Source organism: Geotrypetes seraphini, chromosome 4 (assembly GCF_902459505.1).
Source record: "Geotrypetes seraphini chromosome 4, aGeoSer1.1, whole genome shotgun sequence".
NCBI classification, from domain to species: Eukaryota; Metazoa; Chordata; class Amphibia; order Gymnophiona; family Dermophiidae; genus Geotrypetes; species Geotrypetes seraphini.
This window is the reverse complement of record NC_047087.1, coordinates 322,295,532-322,313,905: the sequence shown is the minus strand read 5'-3', so window position 1 is coordinate 322,313,905 and position 18,374 is coordinate 322,295,532.

Sequence of the window (18,374 nt, the reverse complement as noted above, 5' to 3'; positions counted from 1 at the left end):
CCAGCGCGGCCTTGGTTCAAGGTTCCGCGGGATCGCATGTCCCTCTTGTTATGTTCAGTCGGGGAGGCTTTGCTGTTCGTGCTGCGGGCGGCCTCAATGGGTTCTTTGGTTCTCATGAGTGGGCATTTGAGTCGCAGCCACTTCCTCTTCATTGTGGCCCATTCTGATCTGCATGAGGGCGTTTTGGAGGAAGACTCGGTTCTGTTCCCTGCTTCCAGGTTCTGCTTGTTCTGGGGAAGGCAGAGCGCTGCAGAGTGTGATCAGAGGTAAGCGTGTCTTCTATTCAGTGGTATCTCTTACTCTCTCCCGGGGTCCATGCATGGCATGGATTTACTGCATTGCATATTTTCAGGCTTCTTTGTGCATTTATACAGCACTGCATGGGTCTGGTGGCGCTATAGACTTGGCTATTAGTGGTACTATTTGGTGTTCGGGATTGGAACAGTTTTGGGGCGGCTGTGCTAGGTGCCCTGGCAGAACTTGTCCGCTTATGGTGGGGGGAATACCTTTATTCCTTTCCTATGCTTTTCCTGTTCCTACGCTATTGAACAGGCCATTTCTGGCGTTCCCCTAGTTCATGGTAAAGGCTACTCCGCTCCGATTCTTTCTGTACCCGAGCTGCATGCAGGCGCTCTCTCTTTTCAAATCTAGCCCCTAAATGGGACGGTCTAGGGGCATTACTGGCATTTATTGTATTCGATATATCGCCATTAGCTTGATAGCGCCTCACTCTGGTCGACCTGTCTTTGCCGCTTTTCCGGTTTCTTTTCCAGACATTTGTTAAATGATCTCACGATTCCTGATTGCCCTCCATGATTCCGCCACATACTTCTTTTACCCATGTTTTCTCCATGGCAGTGCTGAGGCTAACTCTTGTGGTAATCCACCAAGAACTGAAAAGTATTGGCGTGATAGAAAGCATCCAATTAATGATATAGTATTGGAGGGGTGGCATTCATGGAATCCATAACTTGGCAGTTAGTTCCATCCCTATGATTTTTCTTTGGGTTTGGGTTCTTGCTGTGGTAGGTGGCGAAGGACAGCTCTTCGGCCTTTGGGGGTTGGAGGCATTTCTAGCTTTCATATAGTGCGTTTTTCCTTTTAGGGACATATGGGCATTGGATCCCATTCTGCTGAATTAGTTTCTCAGGGTTACACATTTCTGCAGAAACTCTGGGAGAATATTTACATTTTCACTATGGTCTCCGTGTCGGCACTAAGTTTGCTTGCCTCTCTTTCAGCAGCGCTTTCGGTTTTGGCACATGCCTTTTCACCTATCCAAGGCTTCAGGCACATTTTAGAAAATGTAGGCGGTGGTGCGGTTTTGGCGCTACCAGTTGATTCACCTTATTTATTCTTGAATGATTGCTTGATTTGGATGTCTTCCAGTCGGGCCATTTGATTGACACGAACTAGGTGGTTTCTTTTCCTCAGATCTTTGGACGTGAATCTTCGAATTTGCACAACGCTCTTTTCTCCTGTACTATTTGTAGATATATCGAGGAGAGGTTTTAGTCCTATAGAAGAGGTATGTGTTCTTCACAGAGACTAGGGTGATGAGTCACGGTCTCGCATTTGCATTCTTCTTTGGTCCCCATGACCCAGCGTCTGGGATTCTGTGCAGGTTATAGGATCCATGTTGCTGACTCCTCTGGGAACTTCGGCTTGCCTTCCCATTGTCGCGTTACAGCAGTCGCTTTTGTTCTGGTGGTTCCCGGTATGTCAGGGCTCCAATTATTTGGTTGGCTCCTCATGCATCTCTCTGTATGATTTGATGGCTCAGCAAGAGTTTTCTTTTAAATGGCATACCTAGGTCTTTACTGGACTGGCTCAGAGCCTCTTTACATCCTGGGCTGTCGGGTTGGGGGGCTCGGTGCCTTCCATCCTCAGCTCCAGGAGTCTGGTCTTATGAGGCGCCTCAGTACTTGTTCATTCTTCTACTCTTGAGCAGGGTCTGGCTACCTTTCTGGAGCTTCAGACCCTTCTTACTAAATACCGCTGAGGGTCTTTTCAGTAAGTGTTGTGATGGGGAGATTTCTCTACAGCTTGGGCAGTGGTGATGTACTCGGTTGCCAGGTACAGTTATTGTTCTGCTTCAATAGGTGAACTCTCATCTTCCTCTTCTGTTGTCGGCTCATTTTACGGGTCAGGCAAAGGGTTTGGATAGTCTTTCTCTCCGTGGAATCTGAGCATGGCCCGTTTATTGTATGTTGCAGTGTACAGCACTGTGTACGCTCTAGGACGTGTACACGTTGGTAGTAGTGTATTTTCTACATCCTGGATATTGGGAATTTTGGCTCAGGCGTGCCAGCTCTTGTTATGGACGTGAGATCTCCTGGAACTAGACATGGCCTCGTCTCGCAATTCTATGCTTCCTAGCTTCTTCAGCGGACACAGGGAGTGGGAGTTAGAGGGGGTAACAGCGTGGCTTCTTTCTCACCTCTGGTTCTCTTTTTCAGTGTTTACCCCTGGCTGATGTTGGCTGGGATTTGACATCTCATGCTCGCTTTCCGGGCGCAGTATTGGTAGAATCTCTGGCTTGGCTGCGCCATCCTTGCTGTGTGGATCTGATGAGTCTTTCGTCAGCCGGACTTAAAAGTTTCCTGGTATCTCCAGATTTGCTCGCCTGGGGTCCGATCAACATGGATATTCGTACTTCTTTGGTATTACGACCTAGCTTTTGTGAGGTCATGACTGACGTGTAAGGGTTATGCGGAGCAGGTTGTTTCTTCTCTTATCCAGGCACTGCAGACTATTGCCTGTGGCTTCTGCTTCCTGTTGGAGGTTTTTTGCCTTTCTTGGATACTTCTCAACTTTGCTCCCTTCCATGTTTCCTTTTTGGCACAGGTGTATGGCCAAGTGCTTAGCGTTCAATTCCCTTCAGCTTCAAGTGCCATTCTTATTTTGTTACAAGGGCTAGGTATATGGCTCTTTGATTACTTCTCAGATTCATGTAGTTCAGTTCCTAACTGGAGTACGGTATATTTGTACCCCTCTTGGAAAGCCCTGTCCAGAGTACAATTTGCTGTTTACCGAGGACTTCATTTCCTCCTTGTGCTGTGGAACACAGGGTGTCTTGTGGCCATGGTTTCGGCTCTGCAGTTTCCGAGTTGCTGGCCTTGCTCAGCGGGGATTCCTATTTCTGATTTCCACACTCTGGGGTATCAGTTCAGAGGGTGCCGCAATTATTGAGGGTCATCCTTTCTTTTATGACACGCTCACTTTTCCTTCCTTCTTCCAGGGAGGGGAAATGGGGAGCGGTGCTTTTATTCACTGCATTCTTTGAAAGTGCATAGAATTCTCAGCAAGCAAGGTTTCTCATGACTTTTAGTTGTTTAGATTACCTTTATGCTTGCTTGATGGCAGGAAAGCGATTGGCGAAAGCACTTCATGACCATTCCGCCAGAGCGGTGGCTACTTCTTGGACTCGGTCCAGAGGTTTTTTCCTTGGAGGAGTTTTGTCTCGCGGCTGCTTGGTCTTCCGAGAGTGTTTTCTCTCGGCATTACTGGTTGGATGTGGGGGTGCATGCGGTAGATGCGTTTAGTGCGTCGGTTGTTGCGGAGCCGGCGTTTACTTCCCACCCTGATTGAGGATTGCTTTGCTACATCCCATTGGTCTCTGGATTCATCTGCTGCTGTTGCTAGGGAAGGAAAAATTATGTTCTTACCTGTTAATTTTCTTTCCCTTAGACGCAGCAGATGAATCCAGAGCCCCACCCTTTCTGGTATTTGGCTGTCGGTTTTTTCGTGTGCGACTTTCGTGATTGGTTGTTGTTGATGGTTGTATTCTGTATCGTTGCCTTTTGCGATTTGTTCTGGGAAAGAAGTTTTTTACATGCTATGCCTATTGATGGTTAAATGTGCTTGGGCAAGGAGCTATACTGATGAGACAGGAGGAGTGCCAGCCAATAGGACCACCTGTTAATCAGTTTCTCTATCTCCGCCTGCTGGTAGATGTGAGCTATCCCATTGGTCTCTGGATTCATCTGCTGCGTCTAAGGGAAAGAAAATTAACAGGTAAGAACATAATTTTTCCTTCCTCCTGCCGGGGTTTTTTCAGGGTTTGGGGTAGATATTTGCTGACAGGAGGGAGTCGGTATCCCTCCTGCCGCTTTTTGGTTGGTTTTTTTTTTGTCGGGGAGCTGGGCCGATGGCAGGAGGGAGTGAGCATCCCTCCTGCCTTTTTCTTCAGGGGGGTGTTTATCGGGGGTGCATTTGTTGGAGGGGGGTGTCTTTTTTTTTTAATTGGCTAGATATTTTGCGTGTGTAATACACGCACAATATCAGTGGCTTAAAAAAACAAACAAACAGGCAGACCTGTCGGTAACACAATTATCAACAGGACAGCAGGAGTCGGGTTTTACAATAGTAAAATCCTATGCAAAATAGCCAAGCAATTGTTAGTGAATCAATCGCTTGGCTATTTTGCATCGGATTTTACTAATTTGCATGGGTGGATCAGAGAGGAGATTGATCGGACAGCAGTTTAGTGAATCAGGTTGGGGAACGATTGCAAAACCAATAAAACTGGTTTTGCTATCTTCGGTACAGGATCAGAAGGTTTAGTGAATCCCTTTGTACCTCTGTGCCCATTCCCTGAGTCCTCCACTAGAGATAACAGGCTCTGTATTACTCTACTCATCCCACTGAGTCTGCCAGTCTTGGAGATGGCACACTCTGTATCCTTGTGTCCAATCTTCTGAGTCAAGAAAAGATCCAGTACTAGACTGTATGGCTGATATGTAAACAATTTAGGATATAAATAGTATATACCGTATTTTTCCCGCTCCATAAGAAGCACCTGACCATAAGACGCACTTTAGATTTAGAGAGGAAAACGAGAAAAATATTCTGAACCAAATTCTCCCTGCCAGGCTCTGCACTCAACCCCACACTCCTTGCCACGCTTTGCACCCTGTCCCGCTCCCTGCCAGGCTCTGTACCCTGTCCCCCCTCTGGTGGTCTAGTGGTAGGCCGGGACAGGGCAAGCAGGCCTAGTGGCAGGCAGGCAGTGCCTTCACCCCAAGCCAGGCAGGCAGAGGGCCTCTCCCTGAACTTTATTTTAGTTCCTCCGGTGGTACTGCCCTTTTATGGTTTGTAACAATCAAAGATTAACAGGGATCCATTTCAGTTGTTCCCTCCTTTCAGATCTCACATGCTTCAAAACCCTCCCTCAAAATAGCCTTTGAAAGTTGACCACCCTAAAGGGCCATGGAGAGAGCCAGGGGGGTGGGGCAGGAATCTCGAGGGGGGGGTAATGACAGCTGACGCTACGACCCCTTCCACCAGCGCATAAACCCCCCCGTGGGGAGTGAACAGCCTAGCCCAGCCAGTGTCTCAGACAAGATTCGCCATCCTCCCACTCCTGGATGACGGCTGTGCACACAAAACCCCATCCCCCTCTTTAAACTGCACTCACCTCATCCTCCAGCATGTTCCTGAAACACAGGCAGGCTACCCGTTTTTTGAAGCCTTTCCAGTCGTAAATCTGAGTCTGGTTTGGCTTAAACTTCATCATAGAGGTGCCGCGCCCAGACTTAGGCTACCGATGATGCCCATGCCCGGCACCGCACTGAAATAGATGACAGGAGCCTATGGGAGACTTTTACAGGTTGTGAGACCTATTCCTACATTTTGCTGGAGTTGCTGAAGTCACGGGCTTGTACAAACTGGTTTCAGTTCAGATGCTTAGATGCTAATGTGTGGCATGTGAGTGTGTGGATTTCTTGCTGTGAAGTTTATCAAGGACACCAACCAGTGCTGGAAAGACAATGAGCTATTTGACAGTGCTAAAAGCAAATGCAAGTCAGCAGGACACTCCATCCGGGAACCTAAGAACTGATAAAGTGATGCCAGGCTAATGCACTGATACTGATGTACCTGTGTGAAGAATGGAAACTTCAAGAAGAAGAAAGTTCCAGAAGCTATGCCTGTCCAAGGTCCCCCAGGGAAGAATGGAGGCGTGGACTAGGAGAGGGTTAGATAGGCAGTTGGTCTGCTTCAATAGGGTGATACATATTCACAGCCAGGGGAATGGTCTAATAGAAAGATACTTTCTGTATAAAACCCTCATGCTTTGGCAGAGTTTCTTTAGAGAAGCTGAGCCATACTTACAGAAATATGCTGGCACTGTTTGTATGAGGTTTTTTTTCTCTCCATTGTATATGTCCAAACTAATTTATTTCTGATTTGACAAATGCTGCTATAATATTTATTACTAGAATAAAAAGTTATTTGCTTTGGAATATACAATGTAATCTTGTGGGTTGTTTGTTTTTTTTTCCTTCACGACAGATCCCCAATGAGGTAAAGTAAGCAGCCTTTTAATTCAGCACCCCCACTACCACCACCTGTTCTTCCTCCTCACAGGCCGAATGAGAAAGCCACAAGGGCTAGCGTGGGCCAGGCGTTAGCTGCAGAAGCCTCTCCCAATGGCCGCCCGTGCGCCAGTATGAACGCCAAGTGGAGGCAGATGGAGAAAGGGGGGAGGGGTCGCAGGTCACAAACAATGGAAATCAGGCCGGGCGCGCCTCGCCATCGGCTCCACTGGCTGCTGGTCAGTTCCTCAGCGAATCCGAAGGGCTCCTTCCTCCCACTTTGATGACTGGAGCTGTGCCTTTTGTGCCACTCTGACACAGGGGAAGGGGGTATTCACTCCATAAGATGCACCCTTATTTCCACCAACTTTTTTGGGGGAAAAAAGGTACGTCTTATGGAGTGAAAAATACGGTAAATACTATAAATAAATATTAAAAACCTTTTATAATATAATGTCTTTCAGTATTCAACACAATCAGACCTAACCTAACCCTATGTTACAAAGTTACAGCTTCCAGAAGAGTTGAAGATAAACTTGACCTGCCTTAGTTGTGCTTCTGCAGTTTACACTTCTGTGGTGAGGGCCTAAGGTGGAGAACATCTCCCCTCTGGGCCTCCCTATTCTGTTCTGGCCAAGGGCATTTATCTTCAGCCTTCAGCAGGGGTAAACGTAGTCATAAAGATGAGTATTATAGGTCAGCTGACCTTGAGATATTACTGAAAAGGTGTGAGGGAAAGGGAATGGGATTTGTATGCCGCTTTCTGTGGTTACACATTCAAAGCAGTTTACATCTTTATCCCAGGACAAGCAGGCAGCATATTCTTTTTTTTTTTTAAATTTTTATTTATAAGTTTTTCATTCTTACATTATTTGAGAAATATAATATACAATAAATTATTACATATCTTAAATATTATCATTAATAATACATCATGTTGAAAATATAATATGATATCACTTATACAATAATATGTATAATATAAATCCCATTCCCTTTTTTATATAATATATTTCATTAATTATTCAAAACCCACCCCATTCATGTATATTTTATTTATCCTTGTGCTAAGAACTTAATCATTAGAATAATTTGTCAATGGTTGCCAAATTTTATTAAAATTAAGAAGATTTCCCTTTTGTAAAGCTATTATTTTTTCCATTTTATAAATATGACAAACAGAATTCCACCAGAATGTGTAATTTAATTTGGTGTAATCTTTCCAATTTTGAGTAATTTGTTGTATGGCAGCATATTCTTGACTGATGGGTGACGGTACCGACGGAGCCCCGGTACGGACAATTTTAGAGTGATTGCACTTTAAGAACTTAGAAAGTTCTAGCTAGGCCGCACCGCGCATGCCTTCCCGCCAGACGAAGGCGCGCGATCCCCAGTTTCTTAGTTTCCGCGGAGCTAAGAAGACGCGTGTTTTCCAACGGCTGTTGGATAATCCTTTTTTTGCCTTCCCGCTCGCGTATTTTTCCTCGTGAAACTCTTCACTTTTTCTTTTTTATTCATTTCTTGAAAAAAAAAAGTCTATTTTTTTCGACTTTTTTCGGTCGGCCCCGGCGGGGCCTGTTGGCACCATCGAAGCCTCGGGCTTCGATTTTGCTACTGCCGTTTTTCCCTTCATGCCCCCTTCACCGGGTTTTAAAAAGTGTCAGCGGTGTGCACGTCCTATTTCTTTATCCGACCCGCATAAGTGGTGCCTTCAGTGCTTGGTTCCGGACCATAGGGCTGCGACGTGCACCCGCTGTGCTTCTCTTCAAAAGAGAACTTTGAAGAATCGCCAGATTCAGCAGCAGCTTCTTTTCAGTGCCGCTATGGAAGTTCTACCGGCATCGACCCCGGCATCGGCAACTTCCTCCTAGTCGGCACTGGTGGTTTCGACACCGCAAGATACATCTTCGGTGTCGCACCCCACAGGTAAGCCGGCTAAGAAGCCATCCCCTACAGTTCTTGGCCCGCCAGTCGAACATGCAGTGAGCCAAGTCCTGCAGACTGTGCGCCGGCCCCGTAAACACTCCGCTCCCATAGAAGTGACTGCCTCTTCATCGACTTCGCCTGAGCGTCGAGCTGCACCGCAGGTACCAAGCAAGAAAAAAGTGGTACCGGTGCCATCGGGACCGTCTCTGGATGAGCGCATAGCATCCATCCTCCAGGTCCAGCTTAAGGAGCAATTACAACACCTGCTCCCGGCTCTGCTATCTCTGAACCTTCCAGTGTCGGTACCTACTGAGCCTACGGCACCGATCGTCGACCAGCCTATTTTGTCGGCATCGACATTATCGGCACCGCTTAAATCTGCCTCTTCTATGTCTATGCCTATTTTGTCGGCAGAGCCAAAGTCTCTTCGTCGAGCTGTTCACTCAGTCTCTGATCTGGTACCGCTCTCTGACACCCGTACCGCTTTACATTCACCAGGTACGGTGTCGATGCGTTCCGGCAAATCGGTACGTAAAACCAGGCATACCGAATCCTCTACTCCTCTATCTCAGGGTCGTCTTCCATCGGTACGTGACCCTGATTTATGGGATGATTCCGATGATCCCCTCGGTACCGAGGAGGATTTTTCATCGGATGAGGCTGACCCATCAGTGCAGGATCCTGCTAGTAAGCCAGAGCACTCTTCCTTCACTAAGTTTCTTAAGAAGATGTCAGACACCCTTTCTCTCCCATTAGAGTCTGATTCTAAAAAGTCCAAGGCATTCCTGGATGCTTTGGACTTTGACCAACCTCCCAAATAATTTTTGAAATTACCCCTTCACGATATCTTAAGGGAAACCTTTTACAAAAATCTGGAGACTCCTCTCACCATCCCAGGAGCTCCAAGGAAATTGGAATCACTTTATAAAGTTATTCCCATTCCAGGGTTTGACAAACCTCAGCTGCCACACAAATCTTTGCTGGTGGAGTCAACCCTGAAGAAATCTGTAGGCTCAAGTGTGTATGCTTCTGTCCCTCCTGGCAGAGAGGGCAAGGCTATGGACAAATTTGGTAAACGACTTTACCAGAATGCTATGTTGGCCAACCGTTCAGGTAACTATGCTTTCCACTTCTCGTTTTACCTGAAACATCTTATACAGCAGATGGCCACTTTTCAAAAATATATTCCAGACCGCAAACTTTCTGCTTTTCAGCAATGCACTGCCAGTCTCTTGCAGCTCAGGAAGTTTATGGTCCGTTCCATCTATGACACATTTGAACTGACATCCAGAGCTACTGCAATGTCTGTAGCTATGAGACAATTAGCATGGCTTCGCGTCTCAGAACTTGATGTTAACCACCAGGCCTGCCTTGCCAATGCTCCCTGCCTGGGTGGTGAGCTGTTTGGAGAATCTCTGGATACCACCACCCAGAAACTTTCAGCTCATGAGAGGAGGTGGGATACCTTATTGAAAAACAAAAAGAAACCCCCTCCTGCTCGTCCTTTTAGGCAGCAGACGTATCAGCGCCGTTTCTCTGCTCGGCCTATTCAGCCTCATCCTCCTCAGACTCGGAGACAGCGGCAGCAACAGCACCAACAGGCTCACCAACAACAGCCGCCTGCGATTAAACCTGTTGTTCAGCCTAAACCAAATCAGCCCTTTTGACTCTCTTCTCCAGGGCATTGCCAGTTTTCCTCCCTCATGTCCTCTTCCACAACCTATCGGAGGTTGCCTCCAAATTTTTCTGGCTCGATGGGAGGTAATTACCACCGATCAATGGGTGCTCTCTATCATCGCCCACGGCTACTCCCTCAATTTTCAGACTCCTCCGCCGTTAGGCCTGCCAAAAGAGTCTGCTTCTAACAAGTCTCAATCCCTCCTTCTCACTCAAGAGGTTCAATCCCTCCTTCTTCTCAATGCCATCGAAGAAGTTCCTCCAGATCAGAGAGGTCAGGGATTTTACTCCAGGTACTTTCTAGTTCCCAAAAAGACCGGAGACCTATATTAGATCTCAGAGATCTCAACAAATGTTTGGTCAAGGAGAAGTTCAAAATGCTCTCTCTTGCCACCCTCTACCCTCTTCTCACTCAGGGCGACTGGCTATGCTCCCTCGATCTCAAAGAGGCCTACACACATATTCCTATCCATCTGACGTCCAGACAATATCTACGCTTTCTCATCAATCAACATCATTATCAGTACAAGGTGCTACCCTTCGGTCTGGCCTCCTCTCCCAGGGTATTCACCAAGTGCCTGATTGTGGTAGCAGCCTATCTCCGCTCTCACAATTTTCAAGTCTTCCCTTATCTGGACGACTGGCTGATCAAGGCTCATTCTCCTCAGGCGGTTCTGCTTGCCACCAACCAGACCATTCACTTCCTTCAACTGTTGGGTTTCGAAATCAATCTACCCAAGTCGCACCTCATTCCAACCCAGTGACTTCAATTCATTGGCACCATTCTGGACACTGTTCTCATGAGGGCGTTTCTTCCATCCAACCGCCTTCAGACCATCCTTCATCTCTGTCGGCAGGTGTTTCAACAGATTACCATCTCTGCAAATCACATGATGGTGCTCTTGGGGCACATGGCTTCTATAGTGCATGTCACCCCTTTCGCACATCTCCACCTGCGCACTCCTCAATGGACCCTAGCGACCCAGTGGTCCCAAGCGACGGATCCTTGCTCACAACACATATCTGTGACATCGTCTCTTCGACAGTCGCTTCTTTGGTGGTTGACATCTTCAAATCTATCCAGAGGTCTACTGTTCCATCTACCTCCTCATCATCTCGTGATCACCACAGATGCATCCCCCTATGCCTGGGGAGCTCACTTGAACAAATTCCAAACTCAGGGTTTTTGGACTGCCCAGGAAAAGAAGCATCACATCAATTTCCTGGAACTCCGAGCAATATTTTATGCCCTCAAGGCATTTCAACATCTTCTCTTTCCTCAAGTACTACTCCTTTGCATAGACAATCAAGTTGCAATGTACTACATCAACAAACAGGGAGGGACGGGCTCTCGCCTGTTGTGTCAGGAAGCCCAAAGGATTTGGTCTTGGGCGACAGCTCATCATTTATTCCTGAAAGCTGTCTACATTCGAGGGGAGCAGAATTCCTTAGCAGACGATCTCAGCAGAATTCTCCAACCTCACGAATGGACTCTCGACCCCTTGACTCTCCAGTCCATTTTCATTCAAAGGGGCACTCCTCAAGTGGACTTTTTTGCAGCTCCTCACAATCATCAACTGCCCCTGTTTTGCTCCAGACTCTACTCCCCTCATCGTCTGGCACCCGATGCATTTCTCCTAGATTGGACCAATCTCTTCCTATATGCATTTCCTCCTCTACCACTCATGCTGCGGACATTGTTCAAGCTCAAGAAGGAACAAGCCACCATGATTCTCATCGCTCCACGGTGGTCCAGGCAACACTGGTTCTCCCTTCTACTTCAACTCAGTTCCAGGGAACCCATACTTCTTCCACTGTTTCCTTCTCTGCTTACTCAGCATCAACAGTCCCTACTGCATCCCAACTTACAGTCTCTGCACCTGACAGCTTGGTATCTCTCGGGCTAACTTCGGCTCCTTCACTCCTTTCTCAGCCTGTCTGTTCTATCATTGATGCTTCCAGGAAACCGGCCACCCTTCTTTGTTATCAACAGAAATGGTCTCGGTTTTCTTCCTGGTGCCTCTTACATCACCATAATCCCACGTCTCTAGCAGTGGGATTGGTGTTGGACTATCTTCTTTCCTTGTCTGACTCTGGTCTCAAATCTACTTCTATCAGAGTTCATCTCAGTGCCATTGCTGCCTTTCATGAGCCAATCCATGGAAAACCCCTCTCTGCTCATCCTTTGGTTTCCAGGTTCATGAGGGGCCTTTTCAATGTGAAACCACCTCTCAAAGCCCCTCCTGTTGTCTGGGATCTCAATGTGGTTCTTTCCACTTTAATGAAGCCTCCTTTTGAACCTTTGGCCACAGCACATTTCAAATTTCTCACTTGGAAAGTGGTCTTCCTTATTGCTCTCACCTCTGCCAGGAGGGTCAGTGAGTTACATGCACCAGGGCCGATCCACCTTTCGCTGTTTTTCACCATGATAAGGTGGTTCTACGTACACACCCAAAGTTTCTCCCTAAGGTTGTGTCTGACTTTCACCTTCAATCAGTCCATTGTCCTACCTGTTTTTTTCCCGAAGCCTCATTCTCATCCAGGTGAACAGGCTTTACATACCTTGGACTGTAAACGTGCTTTGGCTTACTATCTCGAACGCACTAAACCTCAACTTTTTTTGTCCTTTGATCCTAACAAGATGGGTCATCCTGTATCTAAACGCACTTTATCCAATTGGCTTGTTGCTTGGGTTTCATTCTGTTATGCTCAGTCGGGCCTGACACTGGAAGGTTCTGTCACGAGCCACAAAGTTAGAGCTATGGCAGCGTCTGTAGCTTTCCTCCGCACCACTTCCATTGAGGAAATCTGCAAGGCTGCTACTTGGTCCTCAGTTCATACTTTTACATCTCACTATTGTCTGGATGCATTCTCCAGACGGGATGGACACTTCGGCCAATCTGTTTTACAAAATCTTTTTTCCTAATGGCCAACCTTCCCTCCATCCCGCTTTTTGTTAGCTTGGAGGTCACCCATCAGTAAAGAATATGCTGCCTGCTTGTCCTGGGATAAAGCACAATTACTTACCGTAACAGGTGTTATCCAGGGACAGCAGGCAGATATTCTTGCGTCCCACCCACCTCCCCGGGTTGGCTTCTTAGCTGGCTTATCCTAACTGGGGACCACGCGCCTTCGTCGGGCGGGAAGGCACTCGCGCAAGCGCGGTGCGCCCTAGCTAGAACTTTCTAAGTTCTTAGAGTGCAATCACTCTAAAATTGTCCGTACCGGGGCTCCGTCGGTGCTGTCACCCATCAGTCAAGAATATCTGCCTGCTGTCCCTGGATAACACCTGTTACGGTAAGTAACTGTGCTTTACAGGGCAACAGAGGAATAAGAGTTTTGCCCAGAAGTTAAATCCAAATAAAAACCAAACTTAATTTGATCACTGTACATTGAACACATAAGTTGTATAGGTTTGAGGGTGGTAAGCAGAAGACCAGGATATATGTTTATTATTCAGAAGATATTCAGCCCACTGTGGTCGGCAGTTTTTTTAAACACTGGTCACTGGTGGCAGACCATGTCCAGGCCCAGGTACTGAATATCCAGGGACAATTCACATTAACCTGATCACTGGAACTAATGTGGTCCTGGCTAATATTCTTTCTAGTGCAATAGATGTGTCATTCTGGACAGTAGGGTATTCTCTTCATGCCCACGAGCCTTGCAGATGGAATCCATTCTAGGTTTTCAACTCCTCCTCCTTCTCCAGAGTGCTGCCCTCTTCAGTTTTTCCTTCTACCCACGAGCTGGAAGGTGTCTTTCTGTTCTGCTCTGTATATTTCTTTATTATTTTCTGTATTTTTCACATTTTTTGACTTTTGGTGCACCAGAGCTCCCCAGTGAGGGGACAACTGTGCCTATGTGGACAAGAAGCAGACTTAGGTCTGCAGCCAGAAGGTTAAACCCTTGGGGACCTGTCTCAGTGATAAAACAGGCTATTAAAAGAGCGAGTCATGAGGATCGTGAATGGCTACTATTACCTAAAAATCAGAGTAACCAACTTGATCATAGTGTCACCTGTGTTTTGCCATTTTCCCCTGTCTCCACTCAAATACAAATGGTGATTCGTAAACACTGGGACATTTTGCGCTATCACCCTGAGTTTACTGAGATACCTCGGTTTGCCTTCAAATGAGGCAAAAATCTTGGTGAATTAAAAAAAAAAAAATATATATATATATATATAAATTTAATGAAATCAATATTAATCAAAGGGCCATCACGGCTGTGGTGCATGTTGCTATTGCTCCCATGCAATGAATGATTGTCAGATTATGATTCCCAATGCTAATATCAAATTTCAACTCAAGGGGAATACTGATTGCAACTCTACTCAAGTCATTTATGGCATTTGTTGCCCGTGCCAGAAATTATATATTGAGCAAACTAAAAGAGCTGTAAAAATTAGATTAGCGGAGCACCTTAGCTGCATTCGTACCAGCAAAATAGAATCGCATTTGGTGAAGCACTGGCAAGATTATCAGCATAGACTCAATGATTAGACAATTTCATTTTCTTAGAGGTGGTGATAGCTCTCATTTTTTGATTTATCATGAATGTTTTTTGTTTAATTTATTATTTATAAGTTGCAGCTGTAATATCAAGCATTATAACTTGTACAGAAAGAAATTAAACCTAGGGCATTCTCCAACATTCCAATAAAATTGGCTGTTAATCAAAAAATAATAAGGAATTCAACTATCCAAGATTTAAACACTTGGCGAGAAACATAAGAAAATACAATAAAGAATCAAGACTTGAAGCTGAGAGCAAAATGTATAACAATCTAATAATGAGCTTAAGATTTTTCTTTATCCAACCGGGTGACAAGAAACGGTTCAAAAAAGACATACTTATTCGATTGGTGATACACAATACACTTGCAGGGGTGTCGCAAGTAAAAAGTAGCCCCCAAAGCTAAAACTCCTGGCTTAGCGTTTGATTTTTTCATGGCAGACTGTGGCCCCTATGGGACTTAATAAAGAGATTAAATGGGTAACATTACGGTGATAAGATAATTCGTCATAGTGATTTTTTGACTATGCCAGTTAAGTCAGCAGGTGTTTTCATTGAGCACTTTCTCTGACGTTATTTAAATTTCAATATCTTTTGACACCATCATGTGAGGATGTCCCATTCGTCGCTATTTTGTCTGCCAGATAAAGTAAGTCTCTGCTTTCCTCTTATGCCCAACATAGGAGTTACAAAAATAATTTATTGTTAGATTGTTTTGATATTAAGGATAATACTGCTTGTCAGATTGGAGTTCTTCTTGATAAAGTTAAAATGAAGCACAATCTGTGCTGAAGAAGAGATCAATTTACAGATGAGTTCTATATGGAGTGGATTACAAGTATTGATGAAGCTTTGATATTTGTTTTTTTATATATTTTTTATATTCTTTTTGGGATATATTTGTGACTTTTTTTGAGCACCATTTTCACTGAAGGATTACTCTCCTTTGCTAATTTTTTGATTGTATTTGAGACATTTATTGTTTAGGGAGGCAGGGTGGGTGCAATGATGTGTGATACACTGCTTATTTTATGCTGTTGCCGGTATAAACATAGAAACTGACGGCAGAAAAGGGCCACAGCCCATCTAGTCTGCCCACACCAATGTTCCACCCCCTAACTCCCTCTGTGAAGAGATCCCACATGCCAATCCCATTTTTTCTTAAAATCTGGCACGCTGCTGGCCTCAATTACCTGTAGTGGAAGATTATTCCAGCGATCAACCACTCTTTCAGTGAAGAAATATTTTCTGGTGTCACCATGAAATTTCCCACCCCTGAGTTTCAACGGATGCCCTCTTGTTGCCATGGGACCTTTAAGAAAAAAGATATCTTCTTCCACCTCGATACGGCCCGTGACATATTTGAACGTCTTGATCATGTCTCCCCTCTCTCTGCGTTCCTCGAGTGATTATAGATGCAATGGGTCTCTTGGGAATCACTGATTCCAAGGCTTTTTAACTAAACGATCTTATCAAGTGGTCTACGACGGGAACTACTGTAACTCTTGGAAAAGTCCTTCGGAAGTTCCTCAGGGTTCCCCTCTATCTCCCACCTTGTTTCAACATCTATACATCTTCCCTAGGTCACCTACTACAAAAGTTAAATCTAACATATTACATATACGCAGATGACATCTCTATTCTAATTCCAGTGACCAATGCCACCTTAAACCACATCTCTTATATCATGACTGAAATTGAACAATGGACTATCAATTTTAAACTGAAACTGAATTCAGAAAAGACGAAAATTTTCTTGGCAAGCCCAAAGGACAAAATCACTACAACAACAATACATCTAAACGGTCATGACCACCCAATATAAAAAACGATAAAAATACTAGGAGTCACCTTAGATACCCACCTGACCTTGATTGAACACACAAATTCAGTGACTAAAAAGTGCTTCTCCATACTTTGGAAACTAAAAACCATAAAAAAATATTTCGATCCGCTATCTTTCAGACTACTGGTAAAGTCATTAATTCTATCCACCCTGGACTACTGCAACGTCATTTATGTGGGCATACCTAAAAAAAAACGTGAGAAAATAAAGAATAGTTCAAAACACTGCCGTCTGCTTAATATTAGGACTAAAGAAAAGTGACCACGTTAGTCCCTTCTACAGACTGCTGCACTGGTTGCCAATTGAGGCACGAATCCTATTCAAATTCTCTTGCTTCTGCTATAAACTGGTGTGGGGAATGGCCCCCAACTATTTACTATCTCACTTCGAATTTTACTTCCCCACAAGGACAACCAGAAATCACAACCTCTTTGCCTACCCAAAAATCTCAGGTTGCAGATACTGAACCTTTTTGGATAGAGCATTCAAGTTTCAAGCTGGTAGGCAGCAAACTTGGCTAGGCTACTTCATTGATGGCGCCAGGTTGACATACGGTGCCTTTCGGAAAGAAATAAAGACCACTTTATTCAATAAATTCATTTCCTAGCCAGACTTCCTTTCCCCTTTTCAAAGCTACCGCTCATCATACTGAATCCACTTTTCCTCATTAAAAGCATCCTATAATCACTGACTGTTCAATGTCTTCTTCACAATCTATATCCAGCTATTCACTGACTTTTCAACCATTTCAATGTAACATGTCAAAATTATATTGTAATTTTATGTATATCTTTTCACTTGTCAATTTGCACCATGTAATCACTGACTGCCCAGTGACCTCTTCTTTATCTGTACGCTGTAATTCGCTGATTGTACTGCTAATCTTCACTGTGAACCGCCTAGAAGTCGCAAGATTATGGCGGTATAGAAAAAAATAAAGTTATTATTATTACAGTGGTACCTCGGTTTACGAGTGCACCGGTTTGCGAGTGTTTTGCAAGACGAGCAAAACATTTGCAAAATCGGTGCCTCGGAAACCGAGCATGGCTCGATTTACGAGCACCCCCCCCCCTCCTGCAATCCGGCACCCTCCCCCCCCCCCCGCAATCCGGCGCACACACACACACACCCGACGCAATTGGGCACCCCCCGCCACGATCTGCACCCCCCCCCCCCGACGCTTCTTACAACAGCAATACAAGACATCAGCTGTACCACGCCGAAAACATGTTCACACATTCGAGGATCACTCTTCCCTCCCCGGTCCAACATGTCTCCCCCTCTCTCAAAGCCGCTTGCCCATCTCCCCTCCTTCTCCTCCCGTCAAACTAATACCTGAGATCACCCACCACCAGCCCTGCAACTTTCCTTCTTCAGCACACCATCCCCTCAGATTCACTGTCTCTCCCTCGGATACGTCCAGCCTTGCCGGAAACAGGAAAATGCGTCAGAGAAGGCAGGCTGAAGGAGATTTGGAAGACTTTTGTGCCAGAAGAGAGCGGGACCCTGGAGAAAGGAAGCGGCGGGATTTGTAGCGGGGATCTGAAAGACAAGGTGGAAACAGAGTGTAACACGGGAACGGGGATTTGCTGGAATTTAAGTAACTGGGAGGGTACAAGCCTCTCGGTGATTAACTACCTACCCGGGGTCCTTCAAGACGTCTAAATACCGCCTCGAGGCATAAAAGCACTCTGGGCCAACTTGCTTTGCGGGTAAGAAGCGGCGGGGGGTGCCCAATTAAGTCGGGAGGGGGAGTGTTGGATCGCAGGGGGGTGCCGTATTGCAGGGGGGGGCCTTCGGGGGGAGCAATGCCGGTTCTTGGGGGGGGGGGAGGGGGAACGCATCAAAGCGAGTTTCCATTATTTCCTATGGGGAAACTCGCTTTGATAAATGAGCATTTTGGATTACGAGCATGCTCCTGGAATGGATTATGCTCGTAATCCAAGGTACCACTGTATTATTATTATTATTATTATAGCTACAACTTATCCAGCTGTTCCTCATATGGGAGATCCTTGAGTCCTGAGACCATCCGGGTGGCCATTCTCTGAACTGACTCAACTCTCAGCTAAGTGTTGTTTTTCTACTGA